At 48.4% G+C, this 22,995-nt stretch overlaps 1 pseudogene; it reads right to left on the bottom strand.

The window, feature by feature from the left end:
• Positions 1-11: 11 nt before the first annotated feature.
• LOC134154744 (DNA polymerase epsilon catalytic subunit A-like) lies at positions 12-22,684 on the bottom strand (annotated as a pseudogene).
• Between the last annotated feature and the right edge of the window lie 311 nt (positions 22,685-22,995).

Genomic DNA, 22,995 nt, shown 5'->3' on the forward strand with positions numbered 1-22,995 from the left:
TGAGCCATGTCTTAGCTCAGCCTCCAGAAGATTATCTCCAGGCCTGGCTTGCTGAGCGTACCCTTTGGCAGCCAAGTGTGCCCCACCTGTTGATGATGTACTCCATGTAGCCAATGGCATCCTCAGTTCGCCGTTTCTTGGTGCACAAGATGATCTGGTTGAAGTTGGCATAAACCACTGAAGAACCCAGACGCTTGAACTCAGCCACTAACGGTCAAGCAGAACACAGGATCTGGAGGCAGCAGGCTGGAGGAACTGCTGCTATTTAGCTGCCATTAAACAGGGAACAGCAAACCACAGCACAACATACAATTCAGGAAGGATGTGCTGCTCCAGCACAGCCAGTAGTCAAATGCGTTGGTCTCACCATCTAAGGGAGCTCCAACCACAGGATGGCAGGCACTCCAACAAAAGTTGGACCAACTATGCATCTGGAAGTTACTGGGCCTTTCCAGAGGTTGTGCCACAGGTGCTCAGAAAGACACAGCTATGGGTGCCAATGGAGTACCACCCATGGCTATGTCCGTCTGCTCCACGCACAGGGCATGGCAAGCTCCATTTTCACTTACTGTAGGAAAAGCTTCTTCATCACGTTGTGCAGAGGGCGATGCAAAGCTGGGTTATAAAGCAGTGAGGAAGGAGAGCAGAGCCAGCGGTAAAAACGAATCACCTGGTTCTCTGCACAGATGTTGGGATACTGTGTGATCTCCTTCACCCAGCTCACCACCATGCTCTTCAGAATCCTGCCACGGAGCAGAGATGAGCATCACACCAGGCACATGAGCCCTTCCTCCTTTCACACACTGACATGTTTTCAGATAATGCTAGAGCAAGTGGCAACTCTGCCAAAGCAGAGATGCACTAGCTCTCAGCACATAAGCCACAGGGCAATTATGTGCCTCTATGACCTTGTGGAGATGAAAAGAGAAACAGGAAAGGGCAAACTCTTCAAAAGCATCTCCTCACATATGCTGGCTGAGCCACTAGGGAGAGCTGATCCTCAAGCCTAAAAGGGAGGATGTCAACAGACAAAGCTGGGCTTCGCCTCCTTCCCTCTGCCAAGCCAGCTGCCTATTGTGCTTCAAGGCACCCCACAAACCACATGCTAGTAAGAATCTGGAGAGGCTAAGCCAGCCAGTCAGCTGGGAAGGAGGACCCTGCCCTCTCGCAGGTACAGCCTGGGAAGCAGGACCCTGAGGGCATCAGGCAGGATGAAACAGATGCTCCATCTCATGCTGACCCTTACAGACATACCTGAAGGGGTTGGAGCACAGGGCACTCTCATCATAGCTGGCTGGAATGTTGGCACCTTGGTTCCCTGTCACCATGTCTTCTAGAGATGCCTGCTGGATCACATCAAAACTGATACTCACGCTGGGACCTTCTTCCATGTCATTGATGTGATGGGACTGTAACACTGTGTTTACAGCCAAGCTCTGAATATCCGGCTCCAGACACACTGTGAACAAACACAACCTGTCAACAGGCAAGCAGGGCAGAGAACCAGCAAGGACACAATCCCCTCTCCAGGTATGATGAATGCACCCACTTGCCAGGACTTTCCACAAGTTGTAAGAGCTCTTTACAGGTGTTGCTGCATCTACCGAGTGCAACATCAAGATATTCATATCAGGAAATGGTGAAAGCCTGTATGCTACTGCAGCAGCATGGGAAACTGTGCTGCTCTCCAGACTGCCACACACCTTGTGTTACAGGCCTTAAAGGACACTTTTGGCACATGGCCAGACCTCTCCCCTCTACGGCCATGATGCTATGTACGGACGGCCCCATTCACTGCACAGTTAAACAGCAGAGCACCTTCCAACAGAACTTGGATCTACTTCCGCTCCAGGGGCCACCAGCTTTTTCTGGAAACTGCAGCAGAGGTGCTCAGAAGAACTATCAGTCAGCTTGTTTTGCATCACAGAAAGATTCATCCTAGGGACCACCAGAAGTGATCTTCTGAATGCTGCTATGAGAGGCCACAAACTAGAAAATAATCTGTACTTAAATGCCTACATGCATTTTTCTATTGCATACAGGACTCTATCCCCAGGAGATGCCAATTGCATACATCCTGTCCAGATCATTGCTCAACTTCTGAAGCTGTCAGAAACTGCAGAACTGCTCAGGTACTCTTCTGCCACTGCAGCCATCCTTCTCCTGAGCTCATAGAAGAGCACTTGGCTCGGCTCCCACTCAGTGCTATCTTACCTGTGGAGTAGCAGCCAGGGTTGTTTATCTCCACTGAGGCTCTCTCGTCAAACTCCATAACTAAACGGTTGTCATCAGCCTCTTTACCCCCCAGCTCTGGGCGGGCCGTGGGTGAGAGCCACGCCAAATGGTTGTGGCGATGGAGGTGGTGGGAGAAAAACAGGTCAGAACCAAAGGTAGACATGTCATCAGGGAGATTCCCAATGGGGATGTGGTAATATCTGAGGAAAGGAAAGAGGTACAGTCATCGGGGTAAACACATCAACAGAAGAACTGTGCCAGCATCATAGTTGCTTGTCCCAACAAGCGCAAGAGCACAGAAGGTGACAGCATGTGGCCTAATCTTGGCCTCAGGCTCCTGCAGTCTCCCTTTCCCACCCAACCAGGAACAAAGTAACCTCCCTAGGGGAATGTGGCCATGGCAGCAGGTGGGCCCAGGATCTCTCACCAGGACTGGGACAGTTCCAGATACTGGGACACCTGCTGGATTTCCTCTGCCATAGGGACCTGCTTCCCTTTATTTGCGACTGGAACCAATGGCTGAAGGGGCTTAGCAGCCCCCAAATCCTCTATGTCTCCAGTCTGGGAACTGGGTGTTCCCCCCTGGTGCTGGTTAGCTAGGACCTGAGAGAAATGACAGCAGGAAGATTTGGGGGCTGAGGCCACACTATCAGCAAGAGATGCCCATCAGCACAGCCAACTCCTTTCTCTCACTCTTATTACCTGTCTCTTGCCTTCAGAAGTGAAGAGCTCATTAATTTTCTTTTGTTTGTACACATCATTCTTCCCTAGGAGTTTCTTGTGCAGCCAGTCGGGATGCCGGACCCATGTGACAGGATTCTTTACCTGAGGAATATTGTCAAATCACACAAAAGCAGTCCCCAGAGCCAATGCCCTCTGCCTTTCCTCCCGTCACCACAGACCTGCAGCCCTCCTGTCCTTTCCCACCTCCACACCTGCTGCAGTGCTGCAGCAAGAGTGATGATTTTCTGCATGGTGCTGCCTAGTCTCTCAATATAGTAGTCCCAGTCCAGAATCTGGGCAAGACGCACAATAGTAGACAGTGAAGTAGATGGAGTAGAAAGGTGCTGCTCTGGGCTCTGCTGGGTGATGCAGGGACCAGCATTTCTCCTTGCTTGCAGTACTCTCCACAGCACTTCACTTTGTGACAACAAGTAACTGCTGCCCACATAGTGCCTCCTGAGGGAGGAGCTGCAGCCTAGTGCAGGAGAATCAAAGGCTGTGCTGCTCCATAGGGGCGTTCAACTCACCGCCCGCATGCTGAAGTCCTGCAGTGAGGGGCTCTCCAGCCATTTCCGGAGGTAGTGCTTCCGTACACTGGGCTCTGCTTGGAAGACAGCAAGTGGGATGGCCCTGGAGAAGATAGGGAAGCACCAACCAGCAGCAAGGTCACTGGCAGCACAGCACCCCATCTTCTCAGCCTGCACACACCTCTCCGGGCTTCTCCTCTCACCCCTCTGCTATGCCAACAAACAGCAGGCAATTGCACAGCATTACTCACCATTACAGTCTCTTTTATGGTCTAAACCAGTACACCAGCAATCACTTGGTCATGCCACATCAATTCACCCTGCCATTCCCTTCACATCCTCCCAAAAGTCCTGGCCCCTCAAGACAGGTTTACCTTTCTGTGACTGGAGACCCTTCTGCTTTCTTAGCAATGATAAACCGGCAGCTTAGCCCTGCATCCTTCACCATCTGGGCTCCCAAGAATTCTGCCAGACGCTTGGAAGTGCTGATGCAAGTGGATTTCTGCTCCCCGGAGTCTTCTAGCCTGTGAGACATGGAACAGTTCTCTGAGATCAGCTCAAACAGCTCTCAATCAGGCATGTTGGCAGCCTGAAAAAAGGAACAAGGAAAAGAAAACACTATCAGGAACCTCATGATCAAACCTCATTGCTATTACATACATGGAACATTTAAACTGATTGTCACGGCTGTCTTTATGAGGAGTTTGTGAGCAATCTCTGCTCCAGTTGCCAACATGACCTATGGAATATAGAGATCATGGACATGAGGTCAGCATCAGAACTCCTGCTGTGAATGCAATGCTTTGAAATGATGTTGTATGGCAAACTCTTAGTGGGCCCAGCTCTGTAGTGCCAGATGCAAAATACAAAGGGGAAGTGCTCCCAATAAACTCCCAAGCAGAGCAGTCGCTCCGGTTTCTCATCTCTCCTGCTCCCCAGTTTGAGGCTCTGTTTTCTGGCATTGTCTCTGCTCTTGCTGGTTATTTTAAAGCTAATCTCTTCTGGGCTCCTCAGAAAACATTCTGCAGGCAAACGGTTCTGCCATCCTCTGTCTCAGTGAGTGGCTCTAGAGAAAGTCCTTGGTGCAAGAGGACCACCAGGCTACCTCTGTGAAAGAGGTGACTGGAGGACAACGCTTACCCACAGTTAAGCGGTAACAGCTGAAAAAAGTGTTGTAATAACAGGTCTGGTGATAAAAGACCCTAAAGAGCAGCCCTAGAGAATCAAAGGGGCAGAAATTACAGGCAAACAGCCATCAGAGGCACAATGGACCAACCATTCTCTTCAGACAAAGTCCATCCTCCCTACAGTGTTGGGGCAGCTTTGACATCTCTTCTTTGGCCCCAGCCTGAGAAGACAAACATGCAGGGGATGCATATCCTGCAAACTCTACACTCACCTTGCTCTACAGTACATCCAACCAGTAATCAGTCACCTTGGCTACAGAGGCAGAGACCTCCTCCAGTGTGGTGCCTTTCAGAAAGGCCTCAAATACAGAAGACTGGAATATCTTCACCAACTGCAGCTCTCCCCATCGCTTCACCTCAAACCCTTTCAGTTCAGCCAAGGATCCATCTTCACTGAAGACTGCATACCTAGGATATAGAGCTTGTGCAAAACCTGGTCTATGCCAAGGAACACATCACCCAGGATGCTACTTACTACCCTCCTGCCAAAGTACTTCCAGTATTGCCAAACTAGGCAGCCACCAGGTAAGTTAATCCAAGCTGTGGGGCTCTGGACTAGCAGGATCTAGGCATATTTACACAGCTAGAGACAGTAACATCATGAACTACTTCACCTCCAGCTGCAAAAGCACATCAGCCTCTGCCCCCAACTTGCCAATACTAACTGGCAAAATGTTCTTAAATGCACACAAATAAAGGGCAAGAAGTGAGAGTCAGGGTGAGAGGAGTAGAGAAATGGAGTGAGATACTAGGAAAAGCCTTATAGAGGAGAATCAAGCTTTGTTTGGAAAATAGGAGGGGATGCTGGCAAAATGGACTCAGAGGAAACTGGACATCGCTATTGAAACACCTATGACAATACACTGTCCACTTTTTTTCTATTGTGTTTCGTGGATTTCATATGCCTGCCAATTATTTGTATCGCTCAATATAACCATCACAGGAAGCTTCAGTGGAACAGAGGTGAGACTCAAGCGTACATTGCTTTGTCACCCCTCCTCCAGGCAGTCTTTTCTTCCTCAGCTGGCAGTGGTTCCTGCCAGCCAGCTCCACACTACTGCTCTTTCCACTTTGAGAGTGGGCAAGAAATAAGTGCACTTGCTGACATCCCTAAAATCACAGGAAAAAATCAAGGGCCCCGGAGATAAGACTCCATGAGCAGAGTTCATTCAGTGCTTGACATCATCTTGACTTCTGCGACAGACTCCCTTGGCATGCAAAGGCACTCACAGTGGATGCTGGAGTTCATCCAACAGAGACATTCAAGCAGAAACAAACATAGTCTTGTAAGAGCAGGGAGTGCTGGAGGACAGTGACAGTATTTTTTGAACCCAGACCCAGGTCTGTGGGCAGTCCTCTCGTGATTGCTCGTGCTCGTATTTAAGGAGGTGGCAGGAGAAAGTCAGTGAAGTCAAGTGCAATTGCTTTTCTAGAACATGACGGCAATGGCAAGATCCATTCCTTCCCCTAGATGGGGATTAAAGTGGAAACCTCTGGGAAAAGTATTACTAGAGGTCTGTAAATTTGAGAGAGGGACAGACAGATTAGTGAATTTAAAGAGAAAAGATAGAAAGAAAAATCAAAGTTTGCCTGTGCATCTCAGAACCAAACAGGCAGACCATGACTAATCAGAAAGTTTGAGAAGTGCTGTTTCACAGTTATCTTCAGAAATTTACTGTCAGAGTGTGTCAATTAAGGCCAGGGCATAGCTGGATTCAAAGACTGATCTCATGCAGGGAACTTGCCGTTTAAAGACAGCATGATCTCGGTGGTACGCAGCAACAAGCAAACCAAACATGCTGCCAGCTCCAGAGGACTGGCAACACGGGGCAAGGACTAACATGCCTCAAATGTAGTCAAGGAAGAGGACCCTCAATCCCTTCCCTTGGGGAAGTGGTGATTTTTCAAGCTTTGAACTCTTACCTTTTCTTCAGCTTCTTGCCCTCCTCCTTGGACGCTGGGAGGATCATGGCCAAATAGCGCCCATCCACTTCAAAGAAGATGCTGTTCTCTGAGCGTGTGACATAGGTGAGAGAGGCTGGGTCCGCCAGCTCCTGGTACTCATCGTTTGTGAAGCCTTCCTGCCGGCACAGCCCCAACAGAATAGCCTCACTCAACAGCTCGGCTGATTATACGAGCAGACAGCCCCCAGATACATCATCCTGTCTGAAGGGATCACTGACGGCCTTTGTTCCTTCCGGATGATGGGAAAGATCAATCCCTGCTCTCCTGAGGGAACATACTTTATTCTCTGCTAAGATAGGGTAAGTTAGCTTGATCCCTTGTGACCAAACAACTCCTTGGAAAGCTACAGAACAATTTAGCAGGTAGGACTCAAACATGTGACTTGAAGAAAAGTGCAGGAGACTCTGAAGTCACTTCTTTCGGCTTATAGCCATAAATGGCTGAGCAAGCAGAGCATGGGACCTTGTTCTTGTCTTGACTCCTGCTGCTTCTGGCAGTCTATGCACAGAAGGAGACACCAACCCTGGTCTCTTACACTATACCCTCCCTGCTATATCAGACTCTCTCCTTCCACTCAAACGCCAGTTTGAGCTATGAGCTGTGCAGGGCAGAGAGTAGCTGTGTAGCAAGCAAAGCTGTCAGCCCCAACATCCTGCTCATTACACAGGGGGCCAGAGACAAAAGAGAGGCTGTCCTCTCGGCTGAAGCCAACTCCAAGAACAAAGATGCATACTCCGCTGCCAGTAGAGCTACTCCATTCACAAGAACTGCCTGATTGGCTTGCAGGCCTACAGAAGGCTAAAACATTTTCTTCCCTTTCACTGTTTTTACCAGACTGTACAGCTGGCTGGTACAGATGCCAGACTCACCTTCACGGGGATGTTCGGCATGGCACCTGGGTAGCAGATTGTCACCTTTGGCTTCTTTGCATTGGTTGACTTGATGACAAAGTTTTCCGGGAAGCTGTTGGGAAGCACACACCAAATCCCATCTCTATCCAGTTCTAGAGGTCTCCTAAGAACGGAAGAAAAAAAAGTCACCATCAGGAAGAGATTGGAAAATATGCCAAAGAACTGTTCTCTGTCCACAAGTCAGGCAGAGGCAGTGTCCTTTCTGCAAAGGAAGTCCTAGTCATACAACAGCAGTTGCGTTAATAAGCCATGGCAATGTCAGAAACCTGAATCTCCAGAACACCAGAGCTTCCACTGATTAATCCCACATCTATCCCACTGCCCCTCTTCTCTGCCGGTCAAATTCTGCCCTTACCCATCTGCTCACACTACATACAGGAGAACCTTTCTTCCTCAGCTCAGCACATACTCACCCAATCTGCTCAATCAGCTCCCTAGCCTGTGTGATCATATTTGCTCCAGTGAAGCACACAATCCCAGCCATTTCTAGGGAGTACCAGCGAGCTCTGTGAATGGAGGAGGGACAGTCAAAAGGATGCAGTGCCACCTCTTAAGTACTGCTGTGGGGAAGCGCATCAGGTCGTACAGAAAATAAAGTCTCAGGGAAAAAAGACAACCACAACAGCCCTTAGGAGATCATTTTCCTTTCCTTCCCTGTGATACTTCAGGAAACCGCACACCCTGAAGAATCACCTATAGACAAACCCTGCCACTCATTGCCAATGCTACAGGGCCTTGTTTAGCAAAAGTCCCTGCTAAGGGGACTAATAAATAAGAAGTCATTAGTAGGAACAAAAACAAGTGTTACAGGGATCACCTATTGTCGCGAAGAAAATGAGACATCACCACACATTCAATGTGAACGCTGGAGAATGTCCGACTTCATTGTGCAAGCGGACATACTTACAAGCTGCAATCAAGCTGCAGAGTCTGTGTAAAATCACGTGAGAGCATATAACAGCATAGTTGGCAAGTACCCAGGGAGAGTACAACGGGAGCTCATTAAAAAGTCCACTAAAACAAATCAGAAGTCGCTTATCCTTCCAGAACTCCTCCATGTCCTGTCTCACATCTTGTTTTAGTTTCACAAGAAGGTCACCAGAAATTCTCATACTTGTACATTTCCATCACATCTGTCTTTATACAACAATCCTACTGTTTCACTTGAGACAAGCAAATCCCACAACCTATCATCCCCCTTGTGCTTCGGAAGCAGGTTAAGAAGGTGACAGCCTCACTAGAACAGCTCTGGTTTACAAGGCTCCTTGTTGGAGGACTCCAGCAATGACCGCAGGTGAGACTCACCCTTTACGCATGACATAGCCATAGAAAGAACTGAGGACACACTTGTGTGCCAGCTGCAGGGAGTCATAGAGGATTTCCATATTCTTGCAGCGCTTCACTTCAGAGGCATCGCCTGTCTCCACAGCCGCACACAGTTTTTTCTTCCACACCTGACGGCAAGAGGCAGAGTCAGGACAACCCTACATTCCACTACAGGCAGCATCAATAGTCAGATATTCCCCCCATCGCAATCCTAATTTGACACTGTGATCTAGAACAGTATCAGTTATTAAGATAATTCCTCTTTCTTTTTGCTCCTTCTGCATTTGAGGGGGAAGCGTTGGGCATAGGCATCATGCTATATTAGGGAAGAGTCTTGCAGCATCAACTGTAACTCACACCCATAGTTAGAATTACCTAATCCCAGCAGAACTGCCATCCTACATCAATTCTGCCACACCATGTATTGTGCTGGCAAGAACTAAATGCTTGCAGCAAGAGATTATATTGAGACTAACAGCAGAACCATTTCAGCAGAAAAGGCCTCCCAGCCACCTCCGTGATTCACAACAGAACTAGCAACAACTGCAAAGCAAATGGCTCTTTATGAAACTCTTCCAGAGACAGAGTCCCAGAGTCTTGTCATTTCTTTCAATATATTAGCAATTACATTTCAGTCTCCTCCCTCTGCCACAAGACTCCAAACATTTGAGAACTAGAACATGCTGCTTCTTTCTCCTAGAATCAATCATTTCTTAACCTAAGATCAAGTTTGTTTCTCTGCTTGTCTCATCCTTCTGTTTGAAGAGTACCCTACAGTGAACACAAACCAGATCACAAAATAGTTGAGCTGAGGATTTTCTAGATCCAGTAAAAGCCAAAAAAAACCTAGTTGTTTTTTTTCCTAGCACTGAAAGTGATTGCATCAGAGAGCTAGGAACCACTGTGGTAGCAGTTGTTTAGGATTCAGCAGGGGAAAAACTTGCACTTGCACCAGAGCTGTCAGGAAAGCTAATATTTCTTACTGACCATACAGATTGAGCAAAACGATCCTTTAGGGTTCAAGTTTTCAGTGAGAGGTGAGGACCTTCTAGCTTTGGCAGCACAAATAAAACAGAAATTCAAGCCCAGCACCTTATGCAGCCCCTTGAACTCACAGCGACAGTCTCTGAAAGCTCGTACACTGTCTACACAGAAAGAGTTCTCTCGCTGGCAGATGGTGGCTCCTCCACCTTGGTGACGTGGATCTTCTCATAAGCCTTGTGGCAATAATCTAGTTAAGGGAATAAATAAAGCTTTCTCAGAGATCAGTGCCCCACTATGGATGGGAAGGATGAACACAATGGCATCGGGCAAACCACACAGATCCACAGATCTGAAGCTTTCAAGGCACCAGTCTGAGAAAAATTCCATCAATGCAAATAAACACCATACCTAGGAAAGCAAGGAAGCAGACCTGCTACACAGGCAAGGGCAGGAAGATACTAATATGGGGAGAAACAGCACCTCTCTATAGAGATGCAGAGGTGTGTGTGGGAAATAAATTGCCCATGAGGGCTCACCCACAAATTCAGCCTCTGCTCAGAGCCCCCACTACCTAGATGCTTCTGCTGAGTAGTATCACTTTAGGAGCAAAAAGTGAAAGGATATTGATGCATGTGTTTCACTGACATGCTTTAATTAGCGCTCATTAAAGAACAACAACAAAAACAAAACCAAACAAAAACCACCTTTCATGTTTCTCAGCTCAAATACATGGCTCTCAGTGAGAAAAGAGAAACACTGAGACAAAAAACAGCACTTGCCTCCTCCTCAAAAAACGTACAGGAATTGGTTGGGATCCTAGGGGAAAACTGTTGCAGCACAAAACTGAGATCAAATTCAGTCTGAGCCAGCATGAACTAAGTAGTCCCAGACCTGAGAGAGAAGTAATTAATGATGTGTTTATAGTCTAGGCAGCAAAAACCTGCTCCACATAACGCCATTTATTTTTACCTGCCAGTCGCTTCTTCTCATACTTGGCCTGCTCTTCACGGGAAAGCTCGTGGAACGCCCAGGGTGCTCCATCTGGATACAGAGGAGGAAACTTCTCAGGCTCCAGCCATTGCTGGATGTGGTGATACTCGCTGCAGCTTGCAGGCACTGCAAAGGAACAGCAACTAGGAGCTTTCCAGGGGAGGAACAGGAAGTGGTCTCTGTGTCTTCAGCTCATACTGCAAGCTCTATCCATGCTGCAATGCAACAGGGAACTTGACAAAGCAGACAGCAGAATTACACTTACTGAATTCTCCTCTCCACTGCCAAGTCATCCGGCGCTGACGATTAGCACCTGGCTTGTTGAAGTCACAGGCAGCACATGTGGCCTCATCCACCATTGCTGAGGGCTGGACACAGGTCAGGCACATCCATGTTAGAGATAACAGAACTGCCTCCAGTGACATATGCCAGAAGGAATCGATGTTGGGTACTAGAAGAACACAAATGTGAACATCACAGAGGTGATGTTCAGTAAGTTCTCCTTTCTAGAAGCTTTTCAGAACACAAGTTACAGAAAGAACAATGACTATTCTTTGGAAGAAGCCAGCTAAAGCTATTGCTCTACCTTGGACAGACCTTTCGGCTCTGCACACCTGCCAACTGTAACAGCCCGACTGGATTTGAAACCGAGCCTTATTTTATCCCCCTGTCCAGGGCAGAAAGTTTATTGTTTGCCGCTAAGGGGATCAAATCGGAGGGACTACCTAGACCATCCGCAAGACAAAACAGAAGACTCCTTCCTGACTGGACTGAGGTTACCCATCTGCAACCTGTTGGTCAGAATGATGTTGGGGTACATGGCCCCTACATCTAAATGGTAGACAAGGGGGCATTCAATTCCGTTAGGAACATCCTTCAAGGAATTCAGCTTGACTTTGATTTCATCACAAACCTGTGGGGAGATGTAAAGAAGTAAAATTCAAACAAGAAGGAATTAATGATGCAGTCACATACGCACTATATTTGGTCCTTTACTTCCGACATGCACAGAGACACCTGCCACTGATTCTGGGGAACACAGGAAGAGTATGAAGAACTAAACGAATAGGATTAAGAAGAGTGGCAGCAGCGAGTCTTCTTTAGCCACCAATCTTTAAGGTTTTCTTTTGGACCTCCAAGGTAAGTTTCATCTACACTGCAAATGTCTACAGATAAGTTTCTCCTGTCTCTCTCCATGGAGTATCAAATGAGTCTAAACAGGCATCTTTAACATGTGCTGTCTCACCAGACATATTCAGGATGAGAAAAATCAGCCTTGCCTCCAGCCTACACCAGTTCTTCATTAATATGAGAAATCAGGCATAGATGTACATGAGGCAGAACTCAAAGTTGAAGAAAGTTGTTATACAACACCAACATATGTGCACAGGACCCAGGCTTGCCTAAAGAAACGTGCTGCAACTCCACCCTCACAGTTCTGCTCTCCCTGGAAAGCCCAGTCATGCCTCTGGCCCTGCAGGCTGAGGCAGGACGACAGACCTCCTGGAAGTTGGTGACTTGATCCAATGGCAAACCTTCTTCCTCTTCGACAGCATGCCGGAGCGTCTTCTCCACATACTGCACCAGGAAGTCAAAGCCAGCAGGATTCTGCAAGGATACAGGAATGATACTGAGACCTCTTCTAGGCACGACACCCATCCTCGCACACCGCCCAGGGAAGGGGTGCAGGGGGTGACAGCTTCTGCAAGATTATCCATGCTCCAGCGTAACTTCGGGGATATTTGAAAACGGGCTCACTACTTAACAGAGCATGTCTCAGTATGGGTAGAGAGCAGTTCATCTCATCTGAAGGGCAGATGGCTGAAACAGGTCAGCTGAATGGCATCTTGAAATGCCCCTTCGTTCACTGATCAGCTCCGATGTGAGCAGGCAGATAATGTTGGCCAATTAGCTGGCCTGACCTCCATAGCCAACTTGAGCTCTCTAGAACTGAAGGACGGTGGCTTTCTGCTAAGAACTCTACAACTCACAAAAGTCTACACCACTGGCACTAGGGCAAAACACAAAGCAGAGAAGAGATGGTGGCTGCTCCCCGGCCCTTGGAGTTCTCCTGCAAAGGAGGCTATGTAGGGCAGCTAACAAGAAGAGATGATTGCATGTATGTTCCACGGGGCAACACTTATGAGGCGGGGCTGACCCAGTAGTCAGCTGCTCACACATCTCACTGCTCTAAGGGGCCAAGGAGTTAGATTTAAGATCCTTCTAAATTCACAGTGCACGTTCCCTTAAGATCATTTACGAGATTAAGGCCACTAAAATAAGCAGCGCTGAGGTGTGGTGTATCACACAGCAGAGAGAGAATTTGCCTCTAAAACTTACAATCTAGACAGTAGCACCAACCAGAAACAGGTAAAAGAGGCCAAATGAAGAGGGCAAAAGAAGCTTGGCTTGAGTGGGAGAAGGACAAAGATATAATCCTGACGAGACAAAAACAGAGTCATCTCTGCCAACAACTACTGGCCCAAAGAAAACCAACCCTCCCCCCCCCCCAAAAAAAAACCCTTCAACCAACCAATAAACAAACCCACACAACAATGAACCACTCTCCTTGCTGTAACACTGTCTTTACCCAATAGCCAGCCTGAGGTCATGAAGAGCAACTTCTCCAACCCTTCCCACCTAAACTCTAAGCAGGTTCATGCACTCAAGCCATGAATTAGATATCAAAGTTTTATAATAAGTATTGCTATTGGGTATCCCCCAAAAGAACAGAGGATGGTAATTCCAGTTGGAGGGTTATTCTCTACTGCCATGTTCTCCAGAAAGAAGAGCATGATTGCATTACCATTTTAAAGCCTCCGTTGCAACACCTTGATTGTGTCCTTACCATTTTAAAGCAGCAAGGGATGTCACTGTGAAAAAACTCAGATTACAGAGCTTCCACGTGGCCTCCTACATACATCTCCGAGTCCAGCACGTGGCCATCATCTGTAAGTTTGTTGAACTCCTGCTCCTGCTTGTTGCGGAAGATGATGTTGGCGGGATAGGCCTGAACCATCAGCAATGCCTCACACAGTGTCCTAGAAACTTTTCTTAACACCTGTAAAAAGACAGACATCAAAAACTGGACTTAGAAAGAAGAGCTGTAAAGGGTGCTGCTGGAATTAGGCTGGCCTTATCACTGCATCATTGAACTTAAATGTTTGATTTGGTGCCCAACATGATGCGTTTATTCAGGTAGTATTGAAGCCCAAGGCAAGGAGCACAGTAAGGAAACAAAACCAACTCCTTCACTTAGGCTACCCATAACTGGTCTATGGAAAAACAGCTATGACTGCTGCACTGCAGAAAGGAAGCGCATTTGGAGACTACTTTCCCTCCTTTCCTTGGGAAAAACTATCCAAACAGTAGAAATTAGTTCTATTGCCAATGTGTCACTGTTGCAGGAAGGATGCAGCTCTTTGCCCAGAAAAGAAATTGTTTCAGGCATGCACTCACCTCATCAGGCTCCATGGGAAGGATGGTGCACAACGCGAAAATGAAAGGGTGCCCATACTTCATATACATGTAATAGGTAGCAACTGCATCAGACACCGATCAGGTGGCCAGAGTCTGTTGAGGAGAAAGACAAATCAATCCCAGTCACATTTAATACAGCAGTTAACACGTACAACGGGAAACAAGGAAAGGTTGAAATCAGCAGGAAGATGCAAAAGGTATATTTCTGCATACAAACATCCCAGCGTGTAAAGAGTTATCAGTCGGCTTAAGACGACATTCTGCTTTAACCTAAATTACATAAGCCAGCTCCAAATTAGCAGAAATGGGGAAGATGAGCTCACTGCCACATATCTGCACAGATGCCACTCCGGAGTGGTCAGGAGGCCACTCTTGGCCTACAGAGATCTCCAGGGCTTCAGCAGAAACCTCATTAAGGTGTCTCCTGGACTCTAGCAAACTACTGCTCCGTTGCAATGCCCCGAGTACTACCATTTTGCAGAAGTGTAAATAACACAAATATACAGTGCAACACCAATGCCAGAAACACATCAAAGAAATTCTATTCTTCCCTAAGCTTAAATTCTTTCAGGTGTCTGAAATTCAGCAAGATACACTGACAACTTCTCAAAGACACTGCATTAACTTAAAGGATTTCACAAAGCTCTAACTCAAAGGTTCACTAATATTGCAGATGCCCAGAGATACAGCACAGGGTGGGAATACCTGAGGCTCCTCTGTAGCCATCCGGCACATCTCTTCAGGGTCCAGCTCCACTGCATCATAACCCAGTTTTGCTTTCGCTGCTGCTTTCAGGTTGTGACTTCCCACTGGCAGGTAACTCTCTCTCTTCACCCACCTAGACAGAATAATGAAAATGCCAGTCGACGAAGAGACAGCCCTGCACTTCAGAAAGGGCTGCTACGTACACGTACAAAAAAGATCTTGATTACTGTAACAGGGAAAGGTGAGAGCAGAACATCCAAGTGCAGTGGAATAAGAAGCTGCACAGCTTTAGACAGTCTGCATATCTACCCATGCTCTTAAATCCTGACTCGTACAAATTCTGCCATTCAGATCATTTCTATTGCTCAGATTTTTCTCAACCCTCATACTTCAGAGACTTCAGAGATAAACATTTAAACACAGGAGGAGGTATCAGCAGGACTGTAAAGAGAGGCAGTTGTTTTCCAGAGTCTGGACACTGGTCCAATGTGAAAAAACATTCAAGTCACAACTGCCAAGACAGACAGCCCTCTCCTGCACACACACACACACACACACACACACACACCCTTTCTTTTCCTCTCTGTGCGAGGCAGGCTGTTGGGTTAGAAAATGGCCCTGTGCCCACTACAACAGTTTGGTCTTATCCTGTCCTTTTACCTGCTATCCAGGACAGTTCTCAAGCCCCCAGTGACAGCCACCAGCAGACTGTATAAACAGAGTTAGTCATTCAGGCTAGTGTGGATGAGATGTAACTTCTGTAGCTAATGGCACACAACGGAGTACCGAGTAGAAGCAGCACAACCAAAGATGGGGGTGCTAGTCCTTTCCTAATAAGATGTAACCCATGATAGCAGTGCACAGAGATGGAAAAGGGACAGTATTCAAATACATCAACTGTAGGCATTTTATACAAATTTAACAGATAAAGATGCAGTTATACGGTACAGACGCAGCATTCGGTACCTCAGACAATCCATGTGGATGCACTGCGGGGCTTTGTACTCTCCCTGGCTGCCCTTCTGAAATCCAATCTCCTGATACATATTAATTCCATGAGCTGCTGCTCTTGCTTCCACAAAAGGCCTGAGGAGAGAGACAATGCAGAAGAGAAGAAACAAAGCAGTCCCTTTCCTCCACCCCATCCCCACCCCAAGGGTTTCAGGATTGCTTTCTTGTAAGCTACTTAATGAGGAATTTTTCTTGTGAAGTCTCCTTTGCTCCAGACCTTACCCGTGAGAGCTGGCCACAGGGAAAACTCCCTGTAGGGCAGAGCTACTGCAAGAAGGAAGCTGCTTGCTCACATCCTATACCAGGAGGCAGAACATTATGATCGAGTTTCCCTCGCTCCCCAAAGGCTTGGCTGCTCTGGTCTCCCTATTGTTCTGCAGTTCTCTTTTGACACTTTGCCTGTTCTCCAGTTACTGAGGTCATCAGTGTACAAACATTGCCAAATCAACAACAATCTAGAAGTAGCTCAGCAATCCCAGGACCAACTGATGAGACTCTATAGAAGTTCGTATTTCAAAGCCAATAAACATAGCTCTGCTCAGGGAAAAAAAAAAAAAGTTCTGAATTCCACCTCCCCCTCTTCGACAGTCCTCTGCAGGCTGGCAATCCAAGACTCAGCCCAGCACTCCAGATAAAGAGCACATAATCAGGATGTAAACAGGTTCCCAAACTGGTTGGATAGTCTGTGTAGATAAGAACACACGTGGCCGCTATGTGACCTCCAGACAAAGGACATACAGGCTGGTATCCGATCGCACCCCATGGCCTAGACAACATTTCCTTTTAGAAACCAGGTCAGTTTTCATTCCTGATCTTACCAGTCAAAGAAGTCTCCATCGTATGTGACAATGATAGTAGGTTTGGTCTCCTGGACATGTTCAAACCACCTCTGGATTAAACGAGCCTAGTATGCAACAGAGGATTAAAAAAAAAAAAACCCAAAACAAAAAACATCTCCCCCACAAACACAAACACTCAGCAAATTCACCTCCTGCAGGCAGGCACTGGATATAATACAATTGATGCAGTCCTTCCCCTCTGCTCTTGACCTAGCTAGAGCCCGATCTGCCTCATCATCACACCACGAAATGAAAGCATCACCAGCACTGTGACTGTCCGCTGAGCTCCCCAAAGATACAATCTATTGCATGATAAGCTCTCTTTGGCCTACAAGAGACCAAGGCAGATAAAAAGCAGCCTGATTTCCCAAGTAGAACCTACTTACCTCATCTGGTTCATTAGACACAGAATGGACCCTCACACTCCGGCTTGGGAGCAAATTCAAAGCCCTCAATATCCTCACAGACAATCTCCTTGTTTATGATCAGATAGCCCTAGAGAGTTGACAAAGGAAGAGTTACTGAGGACTCAGATCCCTGCTACACCAGGGACACGTTCCTGAACAACCTAACTAAAGGATGAAATAGATATTTCATCCCTAAAGGATGAAATAGTCTTCCATCGATGAGATAATCCTTGCACAGCTTGATAGGTAGAGCTTTTGTGAAGTGGGAACGACTCTTTGGAGGTCACCTTCTGAACAATTGCTTACAATCAACTAAGGGTGCCAAAAGGGAGACAACTTAAGGACTATACTCTCCAAATTACTACTGCCCCTCAAAGGGGCACCAGTAGCCTTAGCTGGGTTCTCCAACATACAAAACGAGGAAATCCTTATGCATCATTCAGACTAGACTTCAATTTTATTTCCACAGACATTACATATAGACCAAGCAACTAGCAACAAAGCAAGCCAGGGACCAGACCGCCAAAGGTGACATGCTCGTTTGCTGTCTAGTATTTTGCTCCAAAGCATGAAGAAAAGAACTGTTGTTCCATTACCTGCCCATCAATCCTGTAGGAGATCATCATGATCCGGTCTGCCTCTGCATCAGGAAACTTCAAAGGGAGTTTGGTAGTTTCAATGTCAAAGGCAAGAACAACCGGATCCTGAATATGACCACATACATCAAACTCAAATCAGCTTTAGAATATGATTTAACGAGCAGTTCTCATTAGATTAACAACTAATTTACCTAAGTAGGTTTATGCACATCTCAGACCCAGCAGGCTTGACTGTAGGAGACAAGGTAGCAACAGTGGTACCCACTGATAACCAAACAGCAAAATTCATTAACAGGAGAGAACGGAATAACAAAAGCTTCTCTTTAATGCAACAACCCCCTTCGAGAAAGAGAGTCATCAGGATTGACAGCACGTGAGGAAACATTGCGCAGGCAAAAAACACTTATTACCTCTATGCCTTTATAATAAAGGTTTCTTATGGCACTGGATTTATAAAGCATAGCAACGAGTTTAAGAATAGTTGGGCACCCCAGGAATCACCTGGAACAAATGATGTACACCTCTCAGTTGGGCAGGAAGTGCTCACTTCACTAGATTCCTCTTCCTTTGAAATGGTTCAACTGAAATCAGACATCAGGTGTAGGAAACCAAAGAGAAGATTGGAATTCTCATTTGTACTTTTTAGTCTGTGTGACTAGGGGAATCCTAAGAAGCCCATGGGCCAACCGTCCTAAGGAGACCTCTTTCCTTGACAGCATAGACGTATAGACATCGCTCGCCTGGTCTCGCTCACTGTTTTTCCTCACAGCAGGAGAGATCTCTTTCCGCATCTTCACCAAGTCCTCCACCACGTGGAAGGATAACTTAATGTAGTTCCGCTTAAGACCCACCAAGTGATTTGGCTACAAAGCAACAAGACAGTGCCAGCTAAGGGTGGAAAAGAGTAATGAGGGAAAGGGAAGACTGCTAACAGTAAGAAACCGTTGGGAAGGCAAATTATACTGGCACACGTAGAAGAACTGGCCAAAGAAGAGGTAGTAATTGGATGGAAAGACTCGGAGTGAGAAGAGATGCTAGCAAGCACGTAAGCCAGCAAAGAACATGTGAGCTATGCCAGTTCACACCAAAGGCCATCTTGTCTTGTTGTCTGTTTCCAAGCGCAATCACCAGTACACACCCAAGAAAGAGTAAATGTATAGTATTTCCCTCTGCCACAACACTCTTAATCTCCAACCATTTCTAGCTCAGGAAGTTTCTTGAGCATCCTGTGAAAAAGACTATGTGCTGGAGCAGAACATATATTTTATTTACTATTACTATAATAAGCAATTACTATCAATAAGCAATAATTAGCCTATTCATGATATGCAATGCAAACAGTGCTTGAAGATTAAAGGTAAGCATACTGCTTCCCTTTACTGCTTAGCCCCTTTCTACTCCACTTGAGCTCGAAAGAAAGAAAGAAAGAAAGAAAGATTAGGGTTATTCAATAGTACAGCAGGCAGAGGAATACTGACCAGATCCAAATCTTCTTTGGGGACAGTTTCTAGCTCTGAAATGTTCCCTTGAAACTTCTTGGAGAGGAAGGATGACACTTCTTGTTCACAGCCCTGCAAAGAAACTGGAGAATGAGCAACAAAGCCAGACACTTCTCCAGAGGAGAAGACAGGCTCACAAGAGGTTCTGGTACTAGTGTCCTAGAAGATGGTTGGTCACAAGGCCTCTCAGCTTACTGGGGGACCCTTCAATCAAACCTGCCCTTGTCTCTGGGACCTCGGCCACTAGTTTACTCCAGACCCCACTTGCCAGTGCGCAGCTTCCAAGTCCATACTCGCCTTCTGGGGAGCCATGTAGAAATACGGCTTATAGGGCAGGGCCACCCAGGAGAAATCAAAACCGGTGAACATTGCGCGACCCCGCAGCCAAGGAGAGAAACCAACCCAATGGTTCCCAACGGAAGCAACGGGCACCGCGCTGCACTTGCTGCGCGTTGCTGGCATTTGTGCGCCACATACACATCCCTGCATCTCTGCAGCACCCACCTTGGCCCCCAAGGGTCCCAGGTGGACCCAGCGTAGGGCAGACAGCGCTGCTGCCTTGTGGGTGATGCCTGGGGCCCAGAACAGCCAAACCGGTGGGGGCAGGCAGGACGCCCAGCCCGGGCACCAGCGCTGCGCTGGAGGAACGGGATGCACCTCGAAGCGGCTCCCATCCTCCGGGATGAAGTAGTCCACAGCGCTCACCAGCCGCCGGTCCTCGCCCAGCACCTCCGTCTGCACATGCACATGGCCTGTTACGACACACGACCCCCCCCGCCCCCTCCCACCCCAGTCCTACTGGGTGCCTGTCAGTGACACCTCCCCTGCCCCAGTCCTACTGGGTGTCTATTGGTGACACCTCCCCTCACACCCAGGTCCTACCGGGTGCCTGTCGGTGACATCTCCCCCCCCTCCCGCCCAGGTCCTACCAGGTGCCTGTCGGTGACATCTCCCCCTCTCGTCGGTGACATTCGCCCCCCGTCCTACAAGGTGCATGTCGGTGACCCCCCCATCGTTGTCCCCCCTAGTCCTACCAGGTGCCTGTGGGTGACACCCCCCACCGGTGACATCCCCCCCCCTGGCCCAGTCCTACCGGGTGCATGTTGATGAGCCAGCCCGTGCGCTCGCCACGCTCCGTGGGCCGCTCGAAGCCGAACAGTGTGTCCAGCCGCTCCGTGCGCTGCGAGCGCTCCAGGCGCTTGAGGGAGGACAGCGAGGAGCCATCCTCCCTGCAGGACACCGCGCCGCCAGCCACCGCCCAGTCCCCCACGCGACCCACCCCCCCCCCCCCACCTCCCGCTGCCGCCTGGCCCCAGTGCTCACTGCCCCCCCCAGCCGCCGCCGCCGCCGCCGCCGCCGCCCGGCTCCGCGCCGCCCCGCAGCACCATCCCGCCGCGGCCGGAGCAGCCCCGCGCGCTGCCCCCACCTCCCGCGAGCGGGAAGCCTGCCAGCCCCGCCTCCCCAGGGAGAGCACCAATCAGAGAGCGGCACCGCAGCCAATGGTCGCTCTCTTCCTCGACCTCTGCCCCGCAGCAGGGCGGCTGCGCTGGTCACGCCCCTCGCGGCACCTTCCCGGGCAGGCCCCGCCCCCGCCCCGGCTGCCGCTGCCGCGCACGCGCCTGCGCGGCGGCGCCCGGCGCGGCCCGACCCGGCCCGGCCCGGCGCGGCCTGTCGTGGGGCGGCGGCGCTGCGCGGGAAGCGGCTGCTGCTCCCGAAGCGGCGCCGTCACGGGGGCAGTTGCGGACCGGCGCCGCCATCTTGGCCGCCTCTCCAGGTAGCCCTCCGGCTGCGAGGGAGCTGGGAGCCGGCTGCGCCCCCGAGGAGCCCTGGCCGGCCTTGAGGCGCGTGCCGGGCTCCTTGGGCCGTGCGAGTCTTCCTGCCTGGAGGCCGGACGGGCTGCGGGGAGCCGTCGGGGGCCGAGGCGCAGCGTGCGAGCTCCGTCCTTGCTGCGCTTTGGCGGGGCGGGCTGAAGCCCTGGCGGGCTGCGCGGAGCAGGCCTGGCATGGGCTCGGCGAGCCTGGCCCGCCCCGTCTCGCTGAGGTGCCGCCCGGCCGTTCAGGGCGCGGGAGGGAGCTGGCCGCTGAAGCTGGCTGGCTTGCAGTGAAACAACAAGCAGCACTGCGGTCAGTCTGTGGAGTCACTGCCTGAGAGAAGAAAAGAGGGGCAGGTGCTCTGCAGGGACCCTAAAAAAAATCTCTCAGACGTCGGAAAACTGCACTGTGGAGGTAGTGCACAGGAAGCGCTTTCTGCACGGCTGTACGAACCGTGTGTTTGGGGTTTTAAGCATATGCAGTGTGGAAATCGGGAGGCTCCTGGGAAGTTTCTTTCTGGGCCCCAGCCAGCTGCGAGCCGGCACTGCCAGCTTGAGCAGCCCGGATTGCGTTGTCCTTCCGTGGTGCTCGGGCGGTGTTGGGAGCACGTAGGAAGCACCGCTGCCTTTTGCCCAGGCTGTGCTCTGTCAGCGGCCCCTTGGGCACAGCCCCCGCTACTAAAGCAAGCCTCTTCTGTGTTGGCCGCTGCTAAGGCTCTTGTAAATAAACTAGGGGGAGCACACTGTTTTTTTGAATTTCCTTGTTTGTATTCAGTTGAACTTCTTGAACTGGATCCTTTCTAATGACCCAATACTAGTATTATTTTAATAAGAGTGTAAATTACCAAAGTTGTTGTTTTTTTCCAGATATGAATGTCATCATTATAAGATAGATGGGATGTACAGGGTTTGTGCTTCCTCATCATAATTAAATAAGCAAATATTAAAGAAAAATGTGGGGAGAAAACAGGTGGTTAACATAAATCTGATTTTAACCAAAACTATGACCATTGAGTTGCTGAGGACTTCTCAGTGGGGGATGTTTTGGAAGGAAGGGCACTTTCTTTCTCTCTCCCCAAACTGTACTGCCAGCCATCTGTTGATAATTATTGTCCAGTCTCTGCTGAGAACTTGTGATAGTTAATATTTCCTCACCGCTTGAACAAATAAGCGATAATCACTGCAAGGTACTTGACCACAGGAGTAGAAAGATGAATAGCGTGGAAGAGTCAGTGTATACCTTGGTTTGTGAAAACAGCTCAGTTTTCTATAAGTGATTATGACAAATTCAAATTCTTGAGGACTTGGAGAATGAGTACATTGAGTTACATAGTATCTCTGGAAAAAGTAAGTTAAAAGATCAAAATTATCAAAAATCTTAAAAATTCTCCATTCCTGTTTGTTTCGTATTATTTTTAATTTACATTATCCTTTCTCAGAGGAAATATTGAATGTTTATAGCTAAGCTGGGGATAGCTCACTTCATGGCAATGTTTATTCTCTTAACCTGTCAAATCTTTATAGTTTTATTGAGCCCTATGTAACAGGAGAGTAGAAATCATTCACTCTGGTTTAAAAATGGCCTCTGAAACTGTCCAAAATCATTGTTGTGATTTTGTTTTTCTTTTTTCAGTTATGTTAATAATACATACTAATAGGCTATGCCTTTAGTTCAAAGACTTGTAGGTTTACAAATAACAGCTCTTTCAACTTTGTAATACTCTTGATGTGATAGCTTCTAAGTTTGTCTAAGAGTGGTCTGGGAATCTTTTTTTTTTTTTTTTTTTTTTTTTTTTT

This window comes from Rhea pennata, unplaced genomic scaffold (assembly GCF_028389875.1).
Source record: "Rhea pennata isolate bPtePen1 unplaced genomic scaffold, bPtePen1.pri scaffold_40, whole genome shotgun sequence".
NCBI lineage: Eukaryota > Metazoa > Chordata > Aves > Rheiformes > Rheidae > Rhea > Rhea pennata.